Source organism: Heloderma suspectum, chromosome 3, assembly GCF_057233095.1.
Source record: "Heloderma suspectum isolate Gila_16-S chromosome 3, 16-S_ref, whole genome shotgun sequence".
Taxonomy (NCBI): Eukaryota; Metazoa; Chordata; class Lepidosauria; order Squamata; family Helodermatidae; genus Heloderma; species Heloderma suspectum.
Genome location: NC_139460.1, coordinates 166,056,742 through 166,078,907, shown reverse-complemented (window position 1 = coordinate 166,078,907; position 22,166 = coordinate 166,056,742). Strand labels below are relative to the sequence as shown.

Here is a 22,166-nt window from a genome sequence, read left to right as displayed (position 1 = left end):
TTTATTTCGCGGCCGGGCGAGACGAGGCGCCTCCTCCCCGGCCTGAATTTCGGCCGGGCGAGGCAGGAAGCCTCCCCCCCGGGCCTGAACTCTGGGGGGAGAGCAGCGAAGCGCCTCCCCCCCACCGCGAAAAGCTGCGAGACCAGGTAAGTGGCTTTCGTGCACTCCTACGTAGCCTATCACGGGTGACTTAAAAAAAAAAAAGCGCGTACGCAAATGGCGCCCCCCATAGGGAGCCACCATTCGCATTCCTTATTTGGTCCCTGTAGTCTACGTAAAGATTTACGTAGACTACAGCGAAAATAAGGGCAACGCTATTTGCGTTGTCCTTATTTTCGCCGTAGTCTATGTAAATCTTTACGTAGACTACAGGGACCAAATAAGGAACGTGAATGGCGGCTCCCTATGGGGGGCGCCATTAGCCGTACGTGCTTTTTTTTTTTTTCTTTCAAAGTCACCCGTGATAGGCTACGTGACGATTAACATAGCTTATCACGGCTGACTTTGCAAATCTAGCCGTGATAGGCTACGTTAATCGTTACATAGCCTATCAAAGTGGCGTTTTGTTTTTATTTTACTTTTCTTGTAATCGCAGCAGCGGCAGCCAGTCGAAAGACCGGCTGCCGCCCCCGCCCCTGACAAAGACCTGCCGAACTGCCACCGGGACCCGCCACCAGGCGCGACATTCGTAAAAGGTAAGTCCCATCCTGGGGGGGGTGGATAATTTCTCCCCGAACAACCTTCGAAGGACCGAATGCGTTGGCACTCAGCCCCCCGAAGTTTCAGGGAGAAATTCTTCCCCATCCCTAACTTTTATCTGTCACGTTCATTCATCCTCCCCCTTTGGAATCAACACACTCCAAAATACCAGGCTTCAGGCTCACTACTTTATTAGTTAATGACTGGCTTCTTTACAAATGCAAATTCTAGGTACCTCTCAGACAAGAATGAAAACAGGTACTCCACACAATTAGGAATATCAATAGATGAGTGGAAGTTCAAGAAGTTGCTAACAATCTGGACAAGAACTTCTCAGCCGGACTAGGTTAGGAGGAATGCCCCCCCCCCTTACGGTGGTTCCTTCCTATATATAAGGATGGCGGAGAATTCTGCCACGGATTTCAGGGAGGCCGAATGCACTGGCATTCGGCCCCGAAACCTGTAGCGGAATGGCCTCCCACCCCCCGCCCCCCCGCGGAATCCCCCCCAGGTCAACGCTTACCTGGGGCAGATGTTCCGGTGGTGGCGGCTCCGGCAGCAGCGCCAGCAGCAGTGGCAGCAGCTGGTCTCTCTGTCTCCCATTTGCGTCCTGCCAGGCTGCCGTGATAGGCTACGTAAGTATTTACGTAGCCTATTACGGCAAAGAGTAGGGGCACAAAAAGTGGCCGCTACGGCGTTTGCGCCGCTGCTCTTTCCGTGATAGGCTATGTAAGTTTTTACGTAGGCTATCACGGCAAAGGCAGCCACGCAAATGGTGGCTACCACGCCATTTGCGTAGCCGCCTTTGCCGTGATAGGCTATGTAAATACTTATGTAGCCTATCACGGCAGCCTGGCCGGATGCAAATGGCAGCTGCAGCAGCTGGCTGTGACTGGAACTCCGGCTGCGGACAGCCCTGGCTGGCGGCTCCACGGAGCTGCCACAGAGCAGAGCTGGCCCAGCAAGGATTCCGGAGGGAGGGAGGGATCAACTCCCCCCCACCGCGAATCCAAGTGGTGAAAATGTAAGTGACTTTCGTACATCCTTACCTATATAGGCTTCTATGCATAGCCAACCTGGTAGAGCGCTGTACTCTACCTCTAACTTCTCCCGCTTCCCTCTGTGATGGACCCTAGCATTCCTCAAGTCACGCCCCTCACTTTCCTCCCCCCAAAAAAACTTGGGTTCTCATGGAGGAGGAAGGGGGTCCATTCAGGCCAAGCCATCTGTGCACCAAGGCCTTGGGAAGAAGGCCTTGCCTTATCTGAGCTCACTAGGGAGGGAGCCTCCCTCTGTTCCATCTGTTCCCATTCTGAATCTGAGCTGCTAGACATCTCCACATGCTCAGATTCATTCCTGACATTATCATGGTTAAGTCTTTATACTACTTTAATCATGGTATATCATCAGTGAAGTACTTGAAGGACTGAGAAACATTAATATGAATACTATTATTATTCTCCATTCTGGATACCTATTTCCATATATTCCAAAGATGAAGCCTGTCCTACAAAATAATTAAAAGAAAATGTAGACATAACTCAACTCTTCAAAGAAATAGATATAATATTATCTTTTGCAGACATTCCTTGAAGATCTGACTGTGCAGCCTCCAGCCACCCCTCAAAGCAGCCCCTGAATCTCACAGATACAGCAGGCCAATCCATATTGCCAAAGAAATGTTGCCTGGTGTTCGTTCTGATGGGCAAATTTCTCTATAGTCTTTTTATTGAAATCTTCTGTTTCACTTCATTGCTTTTTCATTTCTTGTTCCATTGATAACATTACCAAGGCATCAAGCCTGTCCTAGGTCATTCTGCTTCTTAGAAAGGTTTTGGCTTCTGCAGTTGTAACTCACAGGAGTTATAAGACTTTTCAAGAATTTTATTGAGACGGTAAATATGTCCTGTAAATTGTTGCTCAGAAAATACTGTAGTAGTGCCCCAGAACCTATGGCACTTCAAAACTCTCTCTCTCTCTCTCTCTCTCTGTCTCTCTCTCACACACACACACACAGACACACACGTACACACACACACATGCACACACACACACACACACACAGCAGTGTCAGTTCAGGATGGATTTTTTTTTTTTTTTGGTCTGTCTATATATTGGTCATATTGGACAGTTGTTTTAGCTAGAGATGCAATAATCAGTTAGGCTTGATCTTGTTGAGGTTTTCCTTTTTCCATCTTGGAGCTAGGGATGTACGAAAGTCACTTACCTTTCCGCGGATTATGTTCATGGGGGGGGGAGGCATTCCATCCCTCCCCCCAGAATCCTCGATGGGGGGGGAGGTGATCCATTCCTCCCCCCCCCCGGAATCCTTGACGGCCGGCTGTGCTCCACAGCAGCTCTGCGGAGCAGCCAGCCAGGCCCAGGCCAGAGCTGTCTGCAGCGAGATTTCCAGCCGCAGAGGGGTCTGGTGAAAAAAAAAAACCGCGTACACAAATGGCGGCGGCTATGGCCGCCGCCATTTGTGTTCCTTATTTTTCGCTGTCTTAGTCTTCATAAATAGTTACGTAGACTATTACGGTGAAAATAAAGGGGAATGCAAATAGCGTAGCAGGAGCTATTTGCATCCCTTTTTGATTCGCTGTTTTAGCCTACGTAAATATTTGCATAGGTTAAAACGGCGAATCAAAAAGGGACGCAAATAGCGCCCGCTATGCTATTTGCGTTCCCCCTTATTTTCGCCGTCTTAGTCTACGTAAATATTTACGTAGATTAAGATGGCGAAAAATGAGGGCAAATGGCGGTGGTCGTAGCCGCTGCCATTTGCGTACGCATTTTTTTTTAACCCAACCATGATAGGCTACATAAGTCTTTACGTAGCCTATCACATCTTGTAAAAAACAAAAAACAACAAGACTGCAAGCGGAGGCGGCAGCTGGTCGGAAGACCAGCTGCCGCAGCCGCCACCACCACCACAGCTGCCGCCAAAGCCGCTGCCGCCCGGAACATCCGCCCCAGGTAAGTCTCATCCTGGGGGGGATCCACGGGGGGGCGGGAGGTTGGCAGGCTGTTCTGCCACAGATTTTGGGGGGCCGAATGCACTGGCATTCGGCCTCATCGAGATCTGTGGTGGAATTCTCTGACATCCCTACTTGGAGCTCAGTTCACCTCATTTCCATTCCATAATGTGAGCTGTTTTTTTTTTAATGGAAAAAGTGCACATTTGGGTGCATGTTTTTTAAAAGTACACAGTAAAATGTGTACTTTCTCTTGGTTGACTAAGGGCTTCTCCACACGACCAAGATTGGTTACTCATAGAAGTTTGTGGGTGCTGTACACAATGTCATCAACCCCCAGGACCCCTTCTGCTGTTTATTACCTTTATCCACCTTTATAAAGCATGGGGAAAGTCCAATTTTTCTCTAGGAAGCTCTATGAAGCGCTTTACTTTCTCGGTGTACTTCCATAACAGCACTATAACAGCAGTGCCTTCTAGTGGCTGTAAAATGAAACATATAGAACTTGCAGAGAAATAAAAACAGCACATGTCAGCCTGTGTAGAGGAGCCGATCTTAATCCTGCAAAGAATCCAGAAGCAGAAGCTCTGGTAAAGATGCAAGATTTTAGCCTCATGTGGTAAATCCCTAAAGCTTGAAAATACATTATTTCCAAAATGCATATTTTTCTAGTGAATACATTGTTGTTGTTGTTCAGTCATTAAGTCGTGTCCGACTCTTCATGACCTCATGGACCATAGCACGCCAGGCCTTCCTGTCCTCTGCTCTCTCCCAGAGTGTGCTCAAGTTCATAGTGAATACATTATTTGAATGCAATTGCAAGCTTGGGAATATGTGAGTAGGGGTGTATGAAACCCTGCTTACTTGGCTCTGCTGGGTTCCGCTGGTGGGGGGAGGCGATCTGTTCCTCCCCCCGGAATCCTGCCCGGATGGCTCCGCTCCGCAGCCAGGCTGCGGAGCTGCCAGCCGGGCCAACCTGCAGCGGGGCCTCCAGCCGCTGCCAGGCTGGTGCGGATGCAAATGGCATCCTGAGTAGGGGACACCATTTGCGTCCCTATGGTAGCCCGTGATAGGCTACATAAATATTTACGTAGCCTATCACGGATAAAACGGGAATGCAAATGGCATAGGGGATGCCATCTGCATCCCTGCTTTAGCCGTGATAGGCTAGGTAAATATTTACGTAGCCTATCACGGGCTACCATAGGGACGCAAATGGTGTCCCCTACTCAGGATGCCATTTGCGTCTGCAGCAGCCTGGCAGCAACTGGAGCCGCCGCCACCGCCGGAGCCAGGTAGGCTCCGTTTTGCGGGGCTTCTGCGGGGTGGAGGGGCAGGGGGCTCCGTTCCACCACAGATTCCGGGGGGCCGAATTCATTGGAATTCGGCCCCCCTGGGATCCGTGGCAGAATTCTCTAACGTCCCTGTATGTGAGCTTTGGCCTAGAAATACGCTCCTATTCCTGTTCCGGCTTGTGAATGGGGCAAATTCTGATGTGTAACAAAATGAAACAAAATTCTTGTATATCTCATATTTTTGCCTACTCTGCATTCTGTGCTGGGATTTGGAGAAGCAAGTAGAGTAGTTTTGCTAATTTTAAATAGGTTAATTTGGTTATGTTGGATAGAGATGAATGGGAAATTCATCCAGTAGGGAATATTAGGTGAGCACCCCAAGGCACACTGATGGATGAATGGTGATTTTTGAGAGTTGCAACTACAAGCTGTAGGTTCCATGAGCAGAGAACAGATCACCTGTGTGGCTAATTTGTCTCAGCCACTTGGAGGTATGGGGACTTGGGAAAAGTGACTCCAGAAGTCTTCCTTCTTTACCCGAAAAGGGGTGGTTTCTGGGAATGGATAGTGTAAATTGCTACCTCTCCCTCAGGGCACACACTCCAATAAACACTGAGACCCACCTCCAGTACCATCCCGGACTCAGCAGTGTCTTTCTACCTTGCACCTACCTAGACGTTTTACTTTGGTACCACAATTCTTTATTTCATGACTTTGAAATCACATACGCTGTCCTCTAGTCCTAAGCACAGCAAACATGGTATGTGGTGGAGCTTGAAGAGACCCGCATATTCTCAATGTTAATATTAAAACATTCCCTTTGGGCTATTAGCTACGCTTTGGGATGGGTAGGAGAAAAGTCTGCTTTTGCTTTTATAAAACTATAGGACAATTTTCATATGTTCTAACAAATTTGCCGTTATCCTTGAATCTACTTTCAGAAAGCAGTAATTTAGTATCTACCTCAGCACCTCCCTGAAGCACAGTAGGAAGCAGGTAAGGTACATAGGAACCTACCTTGTCATTGGTCCATCAAACCCTGTATTGTCCACTCTGATGGCAGCATCTCTGCAGGGTCTTTCTCATCACCTTCCATCTGATCCTTTCAATCAGGGATTGAACCTGGGACCTTCTGATTGCAAAACATGTTCTAAATGCACATAAGTATTTAGAGAGGGTGCAGCCCCTGACCCCCATGTGCTTAAACAGGATCATGTACAACATGTAGGAATGGGGGAGAAGATTTTTCAGTTTGCATTTTAATTTTAATTTACCAATTTTCATTTCCTGAACCAATACATAACCCAAAATGCAGTTATCCTTTGGGAGGGGTGGGGAACCAGTTTTAGGTGGGTGCTGAATTGACCCACACCAGGCCCTCTGCAGGCCAGGGATGTCAGTGGGCATGTCCACACTTGCTGGCATCATTGCGCTGCCCATTTTCTATACCCCTCTCAGCAAGGAGAAAGGGACTTGCCCAACACTGGCCAAGTCCCCAGCTTCCCATGGGGTGTGTCCTCCCCATGGAGATGCCACTCTTCCCAGCACTGGCTGACTCTGTTTACGTGTTGCATGCACCACTGCTCCCTAAATATGTGTCTGCCAAATTAGCAAACATTCCTTTGTTTAAAAAAAAATGTGATTTTTCTATGTTGATAGTCTCACTACAGTTATTATGAAGCTGAAAAATCCAGCACAGGTTGCCCTTAATTACTTCTGAAACATAGCTAAGAGCATCTACTACACCACTTGGGACCAGGCTATTTGAAAGATCACATTCTCCCATATGAGCATGCTGTGGTTTAAGATCCTCAGGAGAGGCCCTTCTGTTTATTCTGCAAGCATTAGAGGTACATTTGGCAGGAACAGGAGAGACAGCCTTCTTAGTGGCTGCTCCAAGACTCTGGAACTCCCAACCTAGGGAGGGCTGCCTAGCTTTAACCCTGTTGTCCTTCCGTCGGCAACCAAGTCATTTTTATTCAGACAGACTTTGGGTTTTTCAGGTGCAATCCTATGCATGTTTAGTCAAAAAAAGCCCTACAACACCCAGCATGCCCCAGCCAGCTATGCTTGCTGGGGAATGCTGAGAGTTGCAAGACTTTTTTCTGTCTAAACATGCATAGGATTGCACCCTTAATGTTTGCTGAAATAGGTTTTAAATGGTAGGTGCTTTTCTTTCAGGTTTGTTTTTAATTGATTGCTTGTAATTACAGTTTTCTATTTTATCTTGTATATTACTGAGCACATTTTATTGAGCTTTGAGCACTATTTGTAGTGGAAAGTCAGGAACGTTTTTATCTAAAGATTACCCAGGAACTTCTTCTTGTTGTTGTTGTTGATGATGATGTTTTTAGTTCAAGAATTGGCACTCCCGTCCCATATTTAGTTCTGTCCCATGGTCTAATTTCACTGCACAGCAGACATGTACAAACCTTTGTTAAAATGATTTTGCATGTTTAGGCTGCAGTCCTGTGCCCAGTTACATGGGAGCAAGTTCCATTGAATCCAATGGGATTTTCCTCTGAGACAACAAGCATCTCTGCACCAGCCTAAAACCCTGCATTTAAAACAGGGGCTTCTGCTTCCATTTTAAATGCAGGATCACGATCAACACCCTTTACACGCGCTCCCCCCCCTTCTCCCCTTATTTGAGTCTTCCATATATTTCATTGGTCTAGCTCCTTTTATTGCAAGTTTTCCTCTTTCCACAGAGAGCTCAACTGCAGTAATCTGATAGCTCATTATCTCTGATCTTTTAAAAAACAGAATAAAGGTCATTTAGTGCAGGAGACACCCTGGAGGTTGACTATGTCATCTAAAGGACCCACAAACTTCTGTGAGTAACCAATCTCAATAGCTGAAAGCTCTGTGTGAAGAAGCCCAACATGTATAGGATTGCAGTGTAAGTTACAATATGTGTCACACAGCAGGGCTCAAAACCTTTTACTTATCAATTCAAAACCACCACCTGTACCTGCAATCCTGCATTCTGTATTAGTACATTACCCTCAGTGAAGTGATGTATTTTTGATGGGGTGTTTTGCCTGGAGTGAATGACTTCCATAAGTAGCTGTGTTAGAAGAAATGTCAGCTTAGATATCCAAGTACAATGTTTCTGATCAAGATTCAGCCTTGTGTAGGTCAGGAGGAAAGTCGTTCAAGAGGATTCACAGACAAAAATAAAAAGATTGAATTCAATCAATAATTTGCTATGAATTATTTACTAAGTTCCAGTTGCTATGGAATGATGATCGGGGTACATCAAGTATTGTCCTATTTGACAATAAGGTCATATTTACATGGGGGATTTGCAGTCAATGCCTGGCCACCAATACAAAGCCAAGAGTAAATGAGCAAAGCTCTAGTTATCTTTGTGTGTCTTATACAGGGAGTGAAATACATTGGTGTTCAATGTAAATGCAAACCAAGGAAGTGGTTTCCAAATAGTGGGTCGGGGACCAAGGATCACAGAGGCATTGTGGGCATTGTTCCAGTGTTGCACAACATGATGTTTTCAGTAGCAATAGGGCTGCCACCAGTCTGTTTTTCACCTGACCACTATGAAAATTGATTTGGATCCAAGTCTGGATCAAGGCAACTTCAGGCAGTTCCCTCCCCCAGACCTGCCGTGGGCCACAATGCCATCACCTTGCCACCATAAAAGGGGGTTAAAAAAAAAGAAGTCACAGTTTGCCACTACAGAGTCTTAGAATGGACAAATTTATCTTTTTTTCAAGCTAGGTTTGTTCATTCTAAGCCTCTGTATCAGTGTGGCACCAAATTTTAGCAGCAAAGTGCAAGTCTTTTAAAAATTATTTTTCCAGTGAAAACAAATTAAATAGGCATGGGGGGGGGCAATGGGGGTGGTAAGGGTTGCATGTGGCCCATGGGCTGTGTGATGCCCACCCCTGGTCTAGACGCTTAAAATCCAGAATGGATGGAGAGAAGGGCATCCACTCTCTGCTTCCACTCTCTCCCTAGCTCTGTTTTTCAGGGAACACTGTGTTCAGAGTTTATTTCTATTCAAAACAAAAAGAAGAAGCGATGGCCGTAATGGTACTGAAAATGTATAAAAAAGGTAAGTAAAAGAAGCTTTTAAAAAGAAAAGCAAATAGCCAATGTTTTAAGGAAGCATGATGTAGTAGTATGGGGGACTTCCATTTCCCCGATATTTGTTGGGAGACAAATTCTGCAAAACATGGCCCCTCCAGGAAATTCCTGACTTGTGTGGCAGATAACTTCCTCCTAAAGAAAGTAGAGGAAGGAACTAGAGGATCGGCTACCCTTGACTTGATCCTAACCAACAGAGATGACTTAGTGGATAAAGTAGCAGTTACAGGAACTCCGGGGGAAAGCGACCATGTTGTACTTGAGTTCTTGGTTCTAAGGGAAGCAAAAGCTGAGTGTAGTCAAAAGCGTACCCTGGATTTTAGGAAAGCTGATTTTAATAAACTCAGAACAATGATCAGTAAGGTCCCATGGCAAGCGACGCTAACGAGAAAAGGAGTTCAAGATGGGTGGGAGCTTTTAAAAAAGGAAATTCTCAAGGCACAATCACAAACAATTCCAACAAGAAGAAAAGGTGGAAGACAACAGAAGAAGCCAATGTGGCTTCACAAAAAGCTTAGGGATGACCTGAAAACAAAAAAGGACACATATAGGAAGTGGAAAGAAGGCCAAGTAACAAAGGAAGAGTACAGGCAGTTAGCACAGAATTGCAGGGATGGCATCAGGAAGGCTAAAGCTGAGAACGAGCTGAGGTTAGCAAGGGATGCTAAAAACAACAAAAAGGCTTTCTTCAGCTACGTGCATAGTAAAAGGCAGAGGAAAGAAATGGTGGTTCAGCTATTAAATGAGGATGGCAAAATGATAACAGATGACAAAGAAAAGGCAGAGGTGCTCAATTCCTACTTTGGCTCAGTCTTCTCCCAAAAGAGGGTCTATGACCCCCCCCCCCCCGGCAAAGGCAAAGTACAAGCTGAAGGGGCAGGATTGCAGCTTGAGATCGATAGGCATATGGTCAAGGAACACTTCATTACTTTGAATGAGTTCATATCTCCAGGGCCAGATGAACTGCATGCTAGAGTAATAAAGGAACTGGCAGAAGAACTCTCAGAACCGCTGTCTATTCTCTTTGAGAAATCATGGAGGACGGGGGAAGTGCCAGATGACTGGAGGAGGGCTAATGTTGTCCCTATCTTCAAAAAGGGTAAAAAGGAGGAACCTGGGAACTACAGACCAGTCAGTCTGACATCAATCCCTGGGAAAATTCTGGAGCAGATGATAAAGGAATCCATCTGGAAGCACCTTGAAAACAATGCCATGATTACTAGGGGTGGACGAAAGTCACTTACCTTTTCTCGCAGCTTGTTCGCGGTGGGGGGGAGTGCTTCGCTGCTCCCCCCGCGAAGTTCAGGCCGGGGGGGGAGGCTTCCCGCCTCGCCCGGCCGAAATTCAGGCTGGGGGGGAGGCTTCCTGCTTCGCCCGGCCGAAATTCAGGCCGGGGAGGAGGCTTCCCACCTCGCCCGGCTGCGAACACGAAAGTAAAAAAAAAAAAAAAAAAAGTCCCCTGATAGGCTACGTGACGATTCACGTAGCCTATCACGGCTAGATCTGGAAAGTCAGCCATGATAGGCTACGTGAATCGTCACGTAGCCTATCACGGGTGACTTAAAAAAAAAAAGCGCGTACGCGAATGGCGGCCCCCATAGGGAGCCGCCATTCGCGTTCCTTATTTAGTTGCTGTAGTCTACGTAAATGTTTACGTAGACTACGGAGAAAATAAGGGCAACGCAAATAGCGTTGCCCTTATTTTCGCCGTAGTCTACGTAAACATTGACGTAGACTACAGCGACCAAATAAGGAACGGGAATGGCGGCTCCCTATGGGGGCCGCCATTATCCGTACACACTTTTTTTTTTTAAAGTCACCCGTGATAGGCTACGTGACGATTCACGTAGCCTATCACGGCTGACATTGCAAATCTAGCCGTGATAGGCTACGTGAATCGTCACGTAGCCTATCAGGGGACGGTTTTTTTTTTTCTTTCATTCCAATGGCGGCGGCGGCAGCCGGTCGAAAGACCAGCTGCCGCTCCCGTCCCGCTCGAACACCGGACGAACCGCCAGCCGGACCCGCCGCCAGGAGGGACATTCAGGGAAGGTAAGTCCTGTCCCGGGGGGGTGGGGTGCAGAGGATTTCTCCCCGAAACTTGTTCGGGGGCTGAACACGTTGGCGCTCGGCCCCCCGAAGTTTCGGGGAGAAATTCTCTGCCATCCCTAATGATTACTCGAAGCCAACATGGATTTGTCAAAAACAAGTCCTGCCAGACAAATCTGATCTCATTTTTTGATCAAGTAACCTCCCTTGTAGACCGTGGGAATGCTGTAGACATCATATACCTCGACTTCAGCAAAGCTTTCGACAAAGTGCCCCATGATATCCTGATGAGCAAACTAGCTCAAAGTGGGCTAGATGAAACAACGATCCGGTGGTTCCACAGTTGGCTACAGAATCGGACTCAAAGAGTGGTTATCAATGGGACCTTCTCAAGCTGGGGAGAGGTAACGAGTGGGGTACCGCAGGGCTCAGTCCTGGGCCCAGTGCTCTTCAACATTTTTATGAATGACTTGGAGGAGGAGGTGCAGGGAATGCTGATCAAATTTGCAGATGACACAAAATTGGGCGGGATAGCTAATACTTTGGAAGACAGAAACAAAATTCAAAGTGATCTGGATAGACTGGAGCGCTGGGCAGAAAACAACAGAATGACATTTAATAGGGATAAATGCCAAGTTGTGCACCTAGGAAAAAGAAACCAAATGCACAGTTACAAGATGGGGGATATGTGGCTCAACAACACTACAAGTGAGAAGGATCTTGCAATTGTTGTCAATCACAAGCTGAATATGAGCCAACAATGTGATGTGGCTGCAAAAAAGGCAAATGCTATTTTGGGCTGCATTCATAGAAGCATCGCTTCCAAATCCCGGGAACTACTAGTTCTCCTCTACTCAGCACTGGTTAGGCCTCATCTGGAGTACTGTGTCCAGTTCTGGGCACCACACTTTAAGAAGGATGCAAACAAACTGGAGAGGGTTCAGAGGAGGGCAACAAAGATGATCAGGGGACTGGAAACAAAGCCCTATGAAGAGAGACTGAAAGAACTGGGCATGTTTTGCCTTGAGAAGAGAAGACTGAGGGGAGATATGATAGTACTCTTCAAGTACTTGAAAGGTTGTCACAGAGAAGAAGGCCAGGATCTCTTCTTGATCATCCCAGAGTGCAGGACATGGAATAATGGGCTCAAGTTAGAGGAAGCCAGATTCCGGCTGAACATCAGGAAAAACTTCCTGACTGTAAGAGCAATACGACAATGGAACCAATTACCTGGGGAGGTGGTGGGCTCTCCCACACTGGAGGCCTTCAAGACGAGGCTGGACAGCCATTTGTCAGGGATGCTCTGACTTGGATTCCTGCACTGAGCAGGGGGTTGGACTCGATGGCCTTGTAGGCCCCTTCCAACCCTACTATTCTATGATTCTATAAGCTGCTGTTTGAAACACGTGGAGCAAATGCCATACCCAGTCTTTAGAAAGTTGGGCACTTCATTAAGTATGTACCGCCTGTTAGCAAAATCACTATATGGAACATGTGTTATCTGTAATGGACAATATTTGGACAAATGGTTGATATTGTTTTCATGTTGATATAGTGAAGAAAATAATTTATGTCTTGTTTTCCATTGATTTCCATGACTACATAAACTAGAAACCAGAATGGTGTGTGTGTGTGTGTGTGTGTGTGTGTGTGTGTGAAAGAGAGAGAGAGAGAGAGAGAGAGATTGTGGACTATTACTATTTTTTTGTAAGTAGGTATTAAACATTGGAGGTACAATTCAAATCTCCCCTCTCCACACAGGGGGAATGAGTTCAGAGTGCACCACTGTATATGACAGATAGCCAGGAGTGGAGGAAGAAGGAAAGATTTCTGGCATAGGAAATTTCTTCCTCCTACCTAGGGATGTCAGAAAAAAATTATGTCAGTTTGTTTCGGACCAGAATGCACCCAGTTCACTGAATGCAATCTGCAGTCGAAGTCCATACATTTCTCAGGTTACAGCGCAATTTACAGAACAAAAGAAAAATGAGTTTGAAAAATGCATACATATGAAACATGTTCACTATTCATGCATACATTTGGGAAAATGCATACAAAAATATACATACATATTTATGTGTGTGGGGGGAGCTCACAATCTGATATGGACTCAACAAGCTTGAGTTTTCCTGATTCACATATCCCTACTCCTGCCTGCCTCCATTTTGCTACACTGTTATCTAGAACAGCCTTCCTAAGCCTGGTGCCCTCTAGATACTTTCAATTTTGCCTCCCACCAGCCCCAGGTAGGGATGGAAGAGAATTCCGCCACGGATTCCAGTGAACGGCCTCCTGCCCCCCCGCCCCCCCATGGAATCCCCCCAGGATGGAACTTACCTGGGGTAGATGCGGCGGATGTGGCGGCGGTGGTTCCGGCGGTGGCCGGGCTGCTGCGGCCACCATTGGCATCCTTGCAGCTGTGAGAGGCTACGTAAGTATTTACGTAGCCTATCACAGCTAACCTCCCCCCCCAAAAAAACCCATCATACGCAAATGGCGGTGGCTACGGTGGCTATTTTTCGCCGTTCTAGCCTACGTAAATATTTACATAGGCTATTACGGCAAAAAAAAGGGAAATGTAAATAGCATAGTGGGCGCTATTTGCGTTCCTTTTTTTCCTGCTGTTCTAGCCTATGTAAATATTTACGTAGGACAAAACGGTGAAAAATAGGGAACGCAAATGGCGGCCACTGTAACCGCCGCCATTTGCGTATGCCTTTTTTTTTGGGGGGGGGGTGCTAGGCTATGTAAATACTTGGGTGTGATAGGCTATGTAAATACTTAAGTAGCCTATCCCGGCAGCCTGGCTGGATGCAAATGGCGGCCACTACAGCAGCTGCCATTTGCATCCGCAGCAGCCCATCAGTGGCCGGAAATCCGGCTGCGGGCAGAGCCACCACAGAGCAGAGCCGGCCGGACAGGATTCCGGGGGGGAGGACCGGATCGCTTCCCCCCCGTCGAGGATTTTGGGGGGAGGGATGGAGCGCCTCCCCCCCACTGTGAAAAATTCCGTGAAAAGGTAAGTGAGTTTCGGACATCCCTAGCCCCAGGCAGCATGCCCAGTGGCCAGGAATGCTGGGAGTTGTAGTACAAAATATTGGAGGGCACCAGGTTGGAGAAGGCTAGTATGTTTTTCTTTTCTATCTTTCCCCTTCCATCATCAACCATCTCTTCACTCCTGCTTTTGTCTTCTGCACCTTTTTCCTCCATATAGGCAGCATGGAATCTGGATCATACCCAGTTTTTTTATAGTGGATATTTGGGAAAGCTTGGATCCAAAGTTGGTAAACTAACTGTGCAAATACCATATTGGTATTTGCAAATACCATAGAGAGCTAATATAATAATTCCTAGCATTTATATAGCACTTCTAAAGTTTAACCTACTTTATATACATACATCTTGCAAGAACCCGGTAGCACAGGTCAGTATTATCCTCATCCATGTGGAGAGGGTGGGGATGACAGAGAACATGGCTTGTTATAAGCCCTATTCAGATGTTTTACTCAGATGGTGCCCCAATGCAGGAGGAGGGCTGCACGGAGGAGACACCCCCAACATTGTGTTTCCTGAGCAGCCCCAACCCTGTTCTTCTTCTACTATGGTGAGGGCTTAGTGCTGTTTATGTGCTGGTAAGGCCTGGGTTGCTATGGACTGGGTGTTTCAGTAAGGTCATATTTCAGGAATTATCAGCAAAATCAGGTTTCAGGAATGGTAATGGAAAGCAACAGAAAGGCTTGTCTGTCTGTTGCTCCAGCAAGGAGCAGAGCAAGAGTGAGCCTTACATAAGAGCTTAGCCATATTTAGGCTAGGGATGTACGAAAGGGACTTACCTTGTCCCGCAGCTTTTTTCGCGGTGGGAGGGAGGTGCTTCGCTTCTCCCCCCGAAGTTCAGGCGAGGGGGGGGAGGCGTCCTGCCTCGCCCGGCCGAAATTCAGGCTGGGGGGGGGGAGGCACCCCGCCTCGCCCAGCCGAAATTCAGGCCGGGGAGAAGCGCCCCGTCTCCCCGGCCACGAAAAAAAGTAAAACAAACAAACAAAAACACCCTGTGATAGGCTACGTAATGATTAACGTAGCCTATCATGGCTAGATTTCCAAAGTTAGCCGTGATAGGCTATGTTAATCGTCACGTAGCCTATCACGGGTGACTTTGGGAAAAACAAGCGCGTACGCAAATGGCGGCGGCCCATGAGTGCCGCCATTTGCGTTCCTTATTTTGTCACGTCTAGTCTATGTAAAGATTTACGTAGACTACGGCGAAAATAAGGGAACGCTATTTGCGTTGCCCTTATTTTCGCCATAGTCTACGTAAATCTTTACGTAGACTAGACGTGCGAAAATAAGGAACTCAAATGGCGGCACCCATGGGCCACCGCCATTTGCGTACGCGCTTCCCCCCCCCCAAAATCACCCGTGATAGGCTATGTGACGATTTACGTAGCCTATCACGGCTGACTTTGGAAATCTAGCCATGATAGGCTACGTAAATCGTCATGTATCCTATCACGGGTGTGTGTTTTTTGTTTACTTTTTTATTTTGTAATGGCGGCGGTGGCAGCCGGTTGGGAGACCGGCCGCCACCCCGCCCCCGACAAAACGCCGCCAAACTGCCGCCGGGACCCGCCGCCGAGAGGGACATTCACTGAAGGTAAGTCCCATCCCGGGGGGGGGCAGCGGAGAATTTCCCCAACACTTTCGGGGGGCCGAATGCCTCAGCGCTCAGCCTCCCGAAGATTCGTGGAGAAATTCTCCGCCATCCCTAATTTAGGCTGGTTGGTCCTGCCTTTATATTGATTGAGGGTTTGACTCTTAAGGGGCATGACCTGTTTTAGCAATATCAGGCTGTGACAACATGGGAGTGGCTGTGGCATGCTAGTGTCCTCATGGACTGAGTCTGAGGGAAGTAGTGCACCCTCCTCTGGATGCAAGGGAGCCCACCCTGGGCGGTTTCTGAAGAAGTGGGTCCTGGGGAGATGTAAGCAGTGTAAGGCCATTTTCTGGCCTTTTCTCCCATAAACTCTGGAGCCTCTTCTTTTGAGGACAAGGGGTCAGGAATCTCTGAGGATGAGTGTTTGGGGACCTGGTGCATGACACACCCTGGCATCTGGATGTTCATTGTGAATGACTGCATGGATCAGACTTAACACATACCGCTGTACACAAAAAAAATCTTTCACACAGCCTAGAACCCTGCATAATTGGGGGCCCAGGGCATGGGCACTTGGTGCGGTCCCACTCACACGTTGGAGTGTGTGTGTGTGTGTGTGTGTGTGAGAGAGAGAGAGAGAGAGAGAGAGAGATAAATGCTTGAATAGTGTTTAAGATATCCTCAGGAGTTCATAGCAGTGATCTGAACCAGAGCCTTCCCGGTTCACAGCTCAGTGTCTTTGCTACTACACTGACTCCCAACACTAGCTCTTTTAGCATAGGAGACAAGACTGTGAATCAAGAAGTTTACAGGCAAGCTATTATTTGTCAACCTCATTCTACCCCACACCCTTAATCTGATTTTAGTGACAGGACTAAATGAAATATTTTTGAATAATTCTATAAGATGTGTTCCTTTGTTTGCTCTGCTCTCACTGGCCCTTTGGTATGTAATGTGCCAGCAGTAAGCAACATCTCATAATTGGCTACTGTTGTTATTGGCCCTGGAGTACTGCAGGACAATTAGAACATTTAAAATGTTAGTACTGGGTCAATTTCATTTGGCCTTTTGGGAATAGACAAATTAAGAGCTAAATAAGATACTATCCTATTTTCCCCCATCACAGACCAGCCACCATCTGCCAAACCTGTCACTGTAATTCGGTAGGTCGCGAAATGAGTGTGCCATGCATAAAGCCATAGAACCCTTGCAGTATTTACCCTGTCACAAGATGGATGCAAAAATCGCTGCGCTTAATTCTTGTGGACAAAAAACTTCACATGTATTGGCAAACAGTCAGCAGTAGTTGAAAAGAACAAAACAGGAGTTTGCAAAGCATAGCTAGCAGCCAATAACTGTTTGACTCCTTTTACCTAGCAGCAGTTTAAAGAGCTCAGAGGGCTTGTGCCGGAGAACTTCCCTTCCCATTGCCTTGTTCGTTAGGAATGTGTAAAGCTTTCCAAATTTTCTTGTAGATATCTCTGTTTTCCCAAATGGTGTATGTCAAGAGACTGGGAGGGAGAATAACATTTCTGCCTTGTGGACCCCTTCTTTACAAGGGGTCCCCAGGAAAAAGGATTACTGAGAAGCTATCACTAGGCAGGATGAACCTCCTGGCACACCTTAATCTGTCCAGCTGCTTGGGGAGTTTCTGATCCGTATTACCAAGGGGCACTTCCCTTCCGCCCAGCCCTAGGAAAAAAGGAAAGGAGGTGCTTTGGATGTCCTTTCCCAAAGCTCAGAAATACAGAACTTAATAACCCCCTTTTTAAAATCCCCAAAACATAAGAGGCAGCTTTGTAATCATGCAGTCTTTTGTATGGGGAATAGTTTAGTGAGAATTCCCTTTTTAAAACAACATACAAAAAAGTCCAAATATAAAAATAAGTTTATTTGGATGGAAAGAAAAAGGGGGGTAGGGAAAGACCGAGGGAAGTCAGCAATTGTATACATGCACGCACGCACTCACACACACACAGAGGGAACTACAAAAAATATCAATAAAATTAGTCTTAACTATTCTAGGTATATGTTACCTACTTGAGTAGAGTCTTAGGTTCCAGAGCATATGCAGAGTTCATTGCAGAGAGGATGGTCTGAGAGAGAGCATCTTGGCCTCTAGTTAAATGGAAAGCTCCAGGGGGAGTGAGCTAACCCTTACTTTGATGGGTTCAGTAAAAATTGCCCCCTTAGCAAAGTCTTAGCAGAGACTGATTGCTGTTTTGACTGATAAAGTGATAGCCTCCATTTCTGATGTCAGTGGTATAGCCAGCAAATAAAAAAAAATTAACTAGTGGCTAAACCCATCTTCTATAGACATGCTGGAATGGCAAAATCATTCCTTTTTTCTGTTTCTGCTTAACTGATAAATATGTCAATTTTCATCTGTATTACGTATTAGAGGTATCTGAAAGTAGAGGGCGAGAAATCTGTCAGTTTCACTTCATCCTGCATTCAGATTAAAAAAACAACAAACACCTCATGTTTTTCTCTCCTATATATGAAGAAATTGGTAAATTTTGGTAAATTCTTATAAAAAACAACTTGAAACAAAATTCAGACCTATCTGTACTGGCCAAATTCAATAGGTACAGCTATTCCCAGCATGGAGAGAACCTTGCTGTACCTGTCTGACATGTTGTTATTAAAGATGAGGAACCCATCAAAAAAAGAGGTGGCAACCCTTATACAGTGTACCACAAGCATGTTTGAATATACAAGGATTCAAACCCCGACTCTGGAAAGCTAAGCACTTAATGCCCTGGGCCTGGATGGATGCATTTGTCAGTTCTGATTTCTCCCAGGGCCTAACTTTTTTTTAATCTCAAGTTCTTTCCCTCCCATTTATGAAGAACTGTGAAAGTTTTGGTGAAATGAATCAAACAATATTCTCACCCATCCCCATCTGAAACTTTATCTTTTTATTTACTTATTTTATGTTCTCTTTATAACATCTTATCAAATTATTCTATTATCAATCTATTTGAACAATTATTTCCTGAGAATCTATGATCAGTGTACATGAGGAACGTTTATCCTATAAAGTTTGTTACAATTTATTCCAGGTGCCGGTTTCTTACCTGGGGCACCACATTGAACCTAAAAGGAAAGGAAATTAAAGATCTGTAATATAGGATTCCTTATTTCTCTGTTCTAAACAATTTAAACCCACTGAATGTCTCTTTGGCTGAACACTATAACGTATTTGTTTTTGTTTTTTACATTTTCCTTATTAATGTAAAGGTTTGTGCCATCAAGCCTGTATGTCACAAACCTTTAAATATTCTGAAAATATTCAGTGCAGCAATTAGATTTTTTAAAGGATGTATACGTCTGCAAAATTTTACTAAGAGCATGAAACATTTCTGGCAAAATAACAAAGTTTACGTAAAACTCCAATATTTGTTTTTATTCTTGCTTCAAACATTCCCTTCTTTAACTTGCCTGTAGGGGTCACTGTGAGACCATGTTGACTGCCCGAGATGACTGCATTGTTTGTATAATATGCCTTGATTTTAAGTAGTCTCACTCTACTCTGCACAGTGCAAACACTTTTCACCCTGATGCTGTGAAGAGCCCTGAAAGAAGCAGTGTCTTTGTTCCATCTCTCTTTTTCATATCATAGTCTAAAACAAGATGGGAGGCAGGGGTCACCTGCCATTACATGTTTCCCTCCCCCCCGAACTTTAACCAATAGCCCCCCTAAAAATATGCAAGTTTACCTACTGCCATTTACTAAAGATGCTCACCTTTCTTTGAATGCCTTAAAGGGCTCATGAATCATAAATACCAAGCCTAAAACATTCAGCAAAGAATCCAGTAGAATACTGAAACGTCTTAAGCAATGCAGCCATAGCAGAGATGTTTGAAACCCTAACCCAACCAGGGCAGGGAGGTGAATCATTTACAAGAGCCATCCTAAAATCAGCATTAAAAAGTAAAGAGGGCAGCAATGCACTGTACACTGAAATTTCAGTAGCAGGACTAGGGGTGCCATCTTTTTTTACTGCCCCTGCCCCCGGAACTTTAACTTGAGATGCTATAGATGGTTGCTATAGATGTACAAGGAGGCTGTGCTAACTAGATATTTCTCCTTCAGTTGCTCCCTTCCCAGGTAGGTTGTTAAAGCATTATACAGCCTTCCTGTTCATGGATTTTGGAAATTCAGAAGTGGCCACCCTACTGTCCACTGGGCATCAGCTCACACTCTTCCATCAAAATATATTTCCCCCAAAGTGTCCCCTAGCCCTACATCACTGGTGGCAGAATTCTTGTGCCCATTTCTTGAAGTCCAATGCAGGAGAAATGGACACAAGAACAACAGCCATCTCCTTTTGCTTGGCTCATTATCTGGTATTCAGAGGCACTCCGTCAATGACCATGGATGATATGGGGAGTGGGTGACTAAGACCTATGATTTTCTTACTTCCTTGAGTTATCAGCTCTGTATGACATCTGGTTTCTATGAGTGTTAAGTTCTCTCCCATAGTACCAGATGCATTTATTTTTATTTCAAGCATTTGCAACCCTTCCTCCATGCATTGAATATATTCGCTGTCCTTTATGCATGAACAGGCCTTCAGCTTGATGCAAAATTTTGAAATTATGAGGTATTTCATTGCATTTGCATCTATCCAAGGAGATGAGGGTGGCATATGTAGGATTTTCCTCACAGAAACCCTGCAAGGTTGGTTAGGATAAGAAAAAGTGGCTAGCCTAAGGTCATCTAACAAACGTCATGGCTGACTAGGAATTTCAGGTCAAATCTCCAAGTCAGACATTCAGTTCACTACTCTACATACAGTCACCTGGGATGGAAATATTGAAGAAATATAATAAATAATTTTGAATGTAAACACTCCCCCATTAATTGTTCCATTGTTCATTAAAGAACAATATTTGGGTATGAGAAACGAAAGGGATCATTGCTCATTCAAATAATAGTAATAATTAAAAAATTACGTCAGTATCTGTTATGGAAACCCTTTTCACTTTCTTCTTCATAACTGTTCGCTTTTTGGTAATGAACTCCTGCGGGACTTGCCATGAGAAAAAGAGTGCTTCAATATAATTATCTCAATAAGGAATAATTATCTGGATAAAGAATAAGTAATTAAAATAAAATTCAAAAACAACAAAGTCCAATTTCAAGTGAAGTTTAGTATCCTTTGCCTGATGTAATCTAAAAATAAATCAAATGATTTTGTAATCCATTAACTGGCCTAACAAAGACTAGGTTGCCATGGCAACAGTCCACCCCCCCCCCCTTGAAGCAATCAAAGAAAATGGCTTAGGGTAGTAACAGGAGCCCTTCTAGCTGTGCCAAAAATTTCGATTCTTCTGTTTTCGGCATTTCAGGGGTGGGGGGAATGAAAACTCTGCTGAAAAAGACTGGGTGTGTGTGAGAGAATTTTGAATAACTTTCTCCTGGGGAGGAGGACAGGATTTCCACTTACCTTTTTAAGTGTAGGCAGTATCTGACGGTGGGGTGGGGTTCTTGTATGTATGTATGTATGTATGTAAACACTCCCTGCACTTGCAGGACCCCAGGACTCTTCTCCAACCTGGCAGCTCTTTCTAACTCCAAAGAGCCACGTGACCTAGTCACCCTCTCCTATAGGCATACACGAGGCACTCTCAGGCTGCAGAAACATCTTTGCAAGAAAAGAGGAAATGGGGCTCTAACCGTTTTAGAAGAATGTTGTTCTTCCTTGCAGCAACACAGAACAAGCAAGGTAAGCGTTTTCCTAAAGCTTCATTTGTTCTTGTTTGCAACAGCCCAGGACTCTTTGCAAAGCTTCTGTAGGCCACGAGTTTTTCCTGAATGCCTACAGGAGAGGGCGAGGTCATGTGGTCTCATGGGAGTTCAAGAAGTGCTGCTGGGCTGGAGAAGCCTGTCTGTAAAGACTCTCGTGCTGAGGGTGTTTTTCACATAGCTGTTTTTTTAAATAAAAGAAATAAGATCCTTCAGCCACCTCCCAAACTTAAAAAGGTAGGGGGAAACCATGCCACTCCCCCAAGGAGAAAATTCTTCAAAATTCTCCCCCTCCCTACAAAAGAGCAGGAAAAACAATGCCTCTTTTGTAGGGAGAGAATTCCAAAAACGGGGCAGGATTCATCACAACACTAATATAAGCTAGAGGATAAGCCTATCCAGGTCCTTATTTTGATGCTAGGCCATGTGCAAGGCATTTAGCTGCTTTCCTTGGCAATGCAAATGGCCCATGGGTGCTTATAGATTATGAAGCTTTAGGAAACATGTATTTGACACTTTTTTTATTATCCAGTCCCATGAATGGGAATGATAAAAGGGTGAGGGTAGGATTATCTCATAGCTAGGTGAAAAAACACACAACAAAATGGCATGATCCCACCTGTGTTCCAAGTGGG

General features: G+C 45.5%; 1 long non-coding RNA gene across 1 annotated transcript in view; it reads right to left on the bottom strand.

Moving 5' to 3' along the window:
• Positions 1-21,378, bottom strand: part of LOC146350393 (uncharacterized) — a 55,772-nt gene extending 34,394 nt beyond the window's left edge. Inside the window, exon 1 of the long non-coding RNA XR_014788849.1 lies at positions 21,233-21,378. This is a non-coding gene — a long non-coding RNA (uncharacterized LOC146350393). The remainder of the gene's footprint in view (positions 1-21,232) is intronic.
• Between the last annotated feature and the right edge of the window lie 788 nt (positions 21,379-22,166).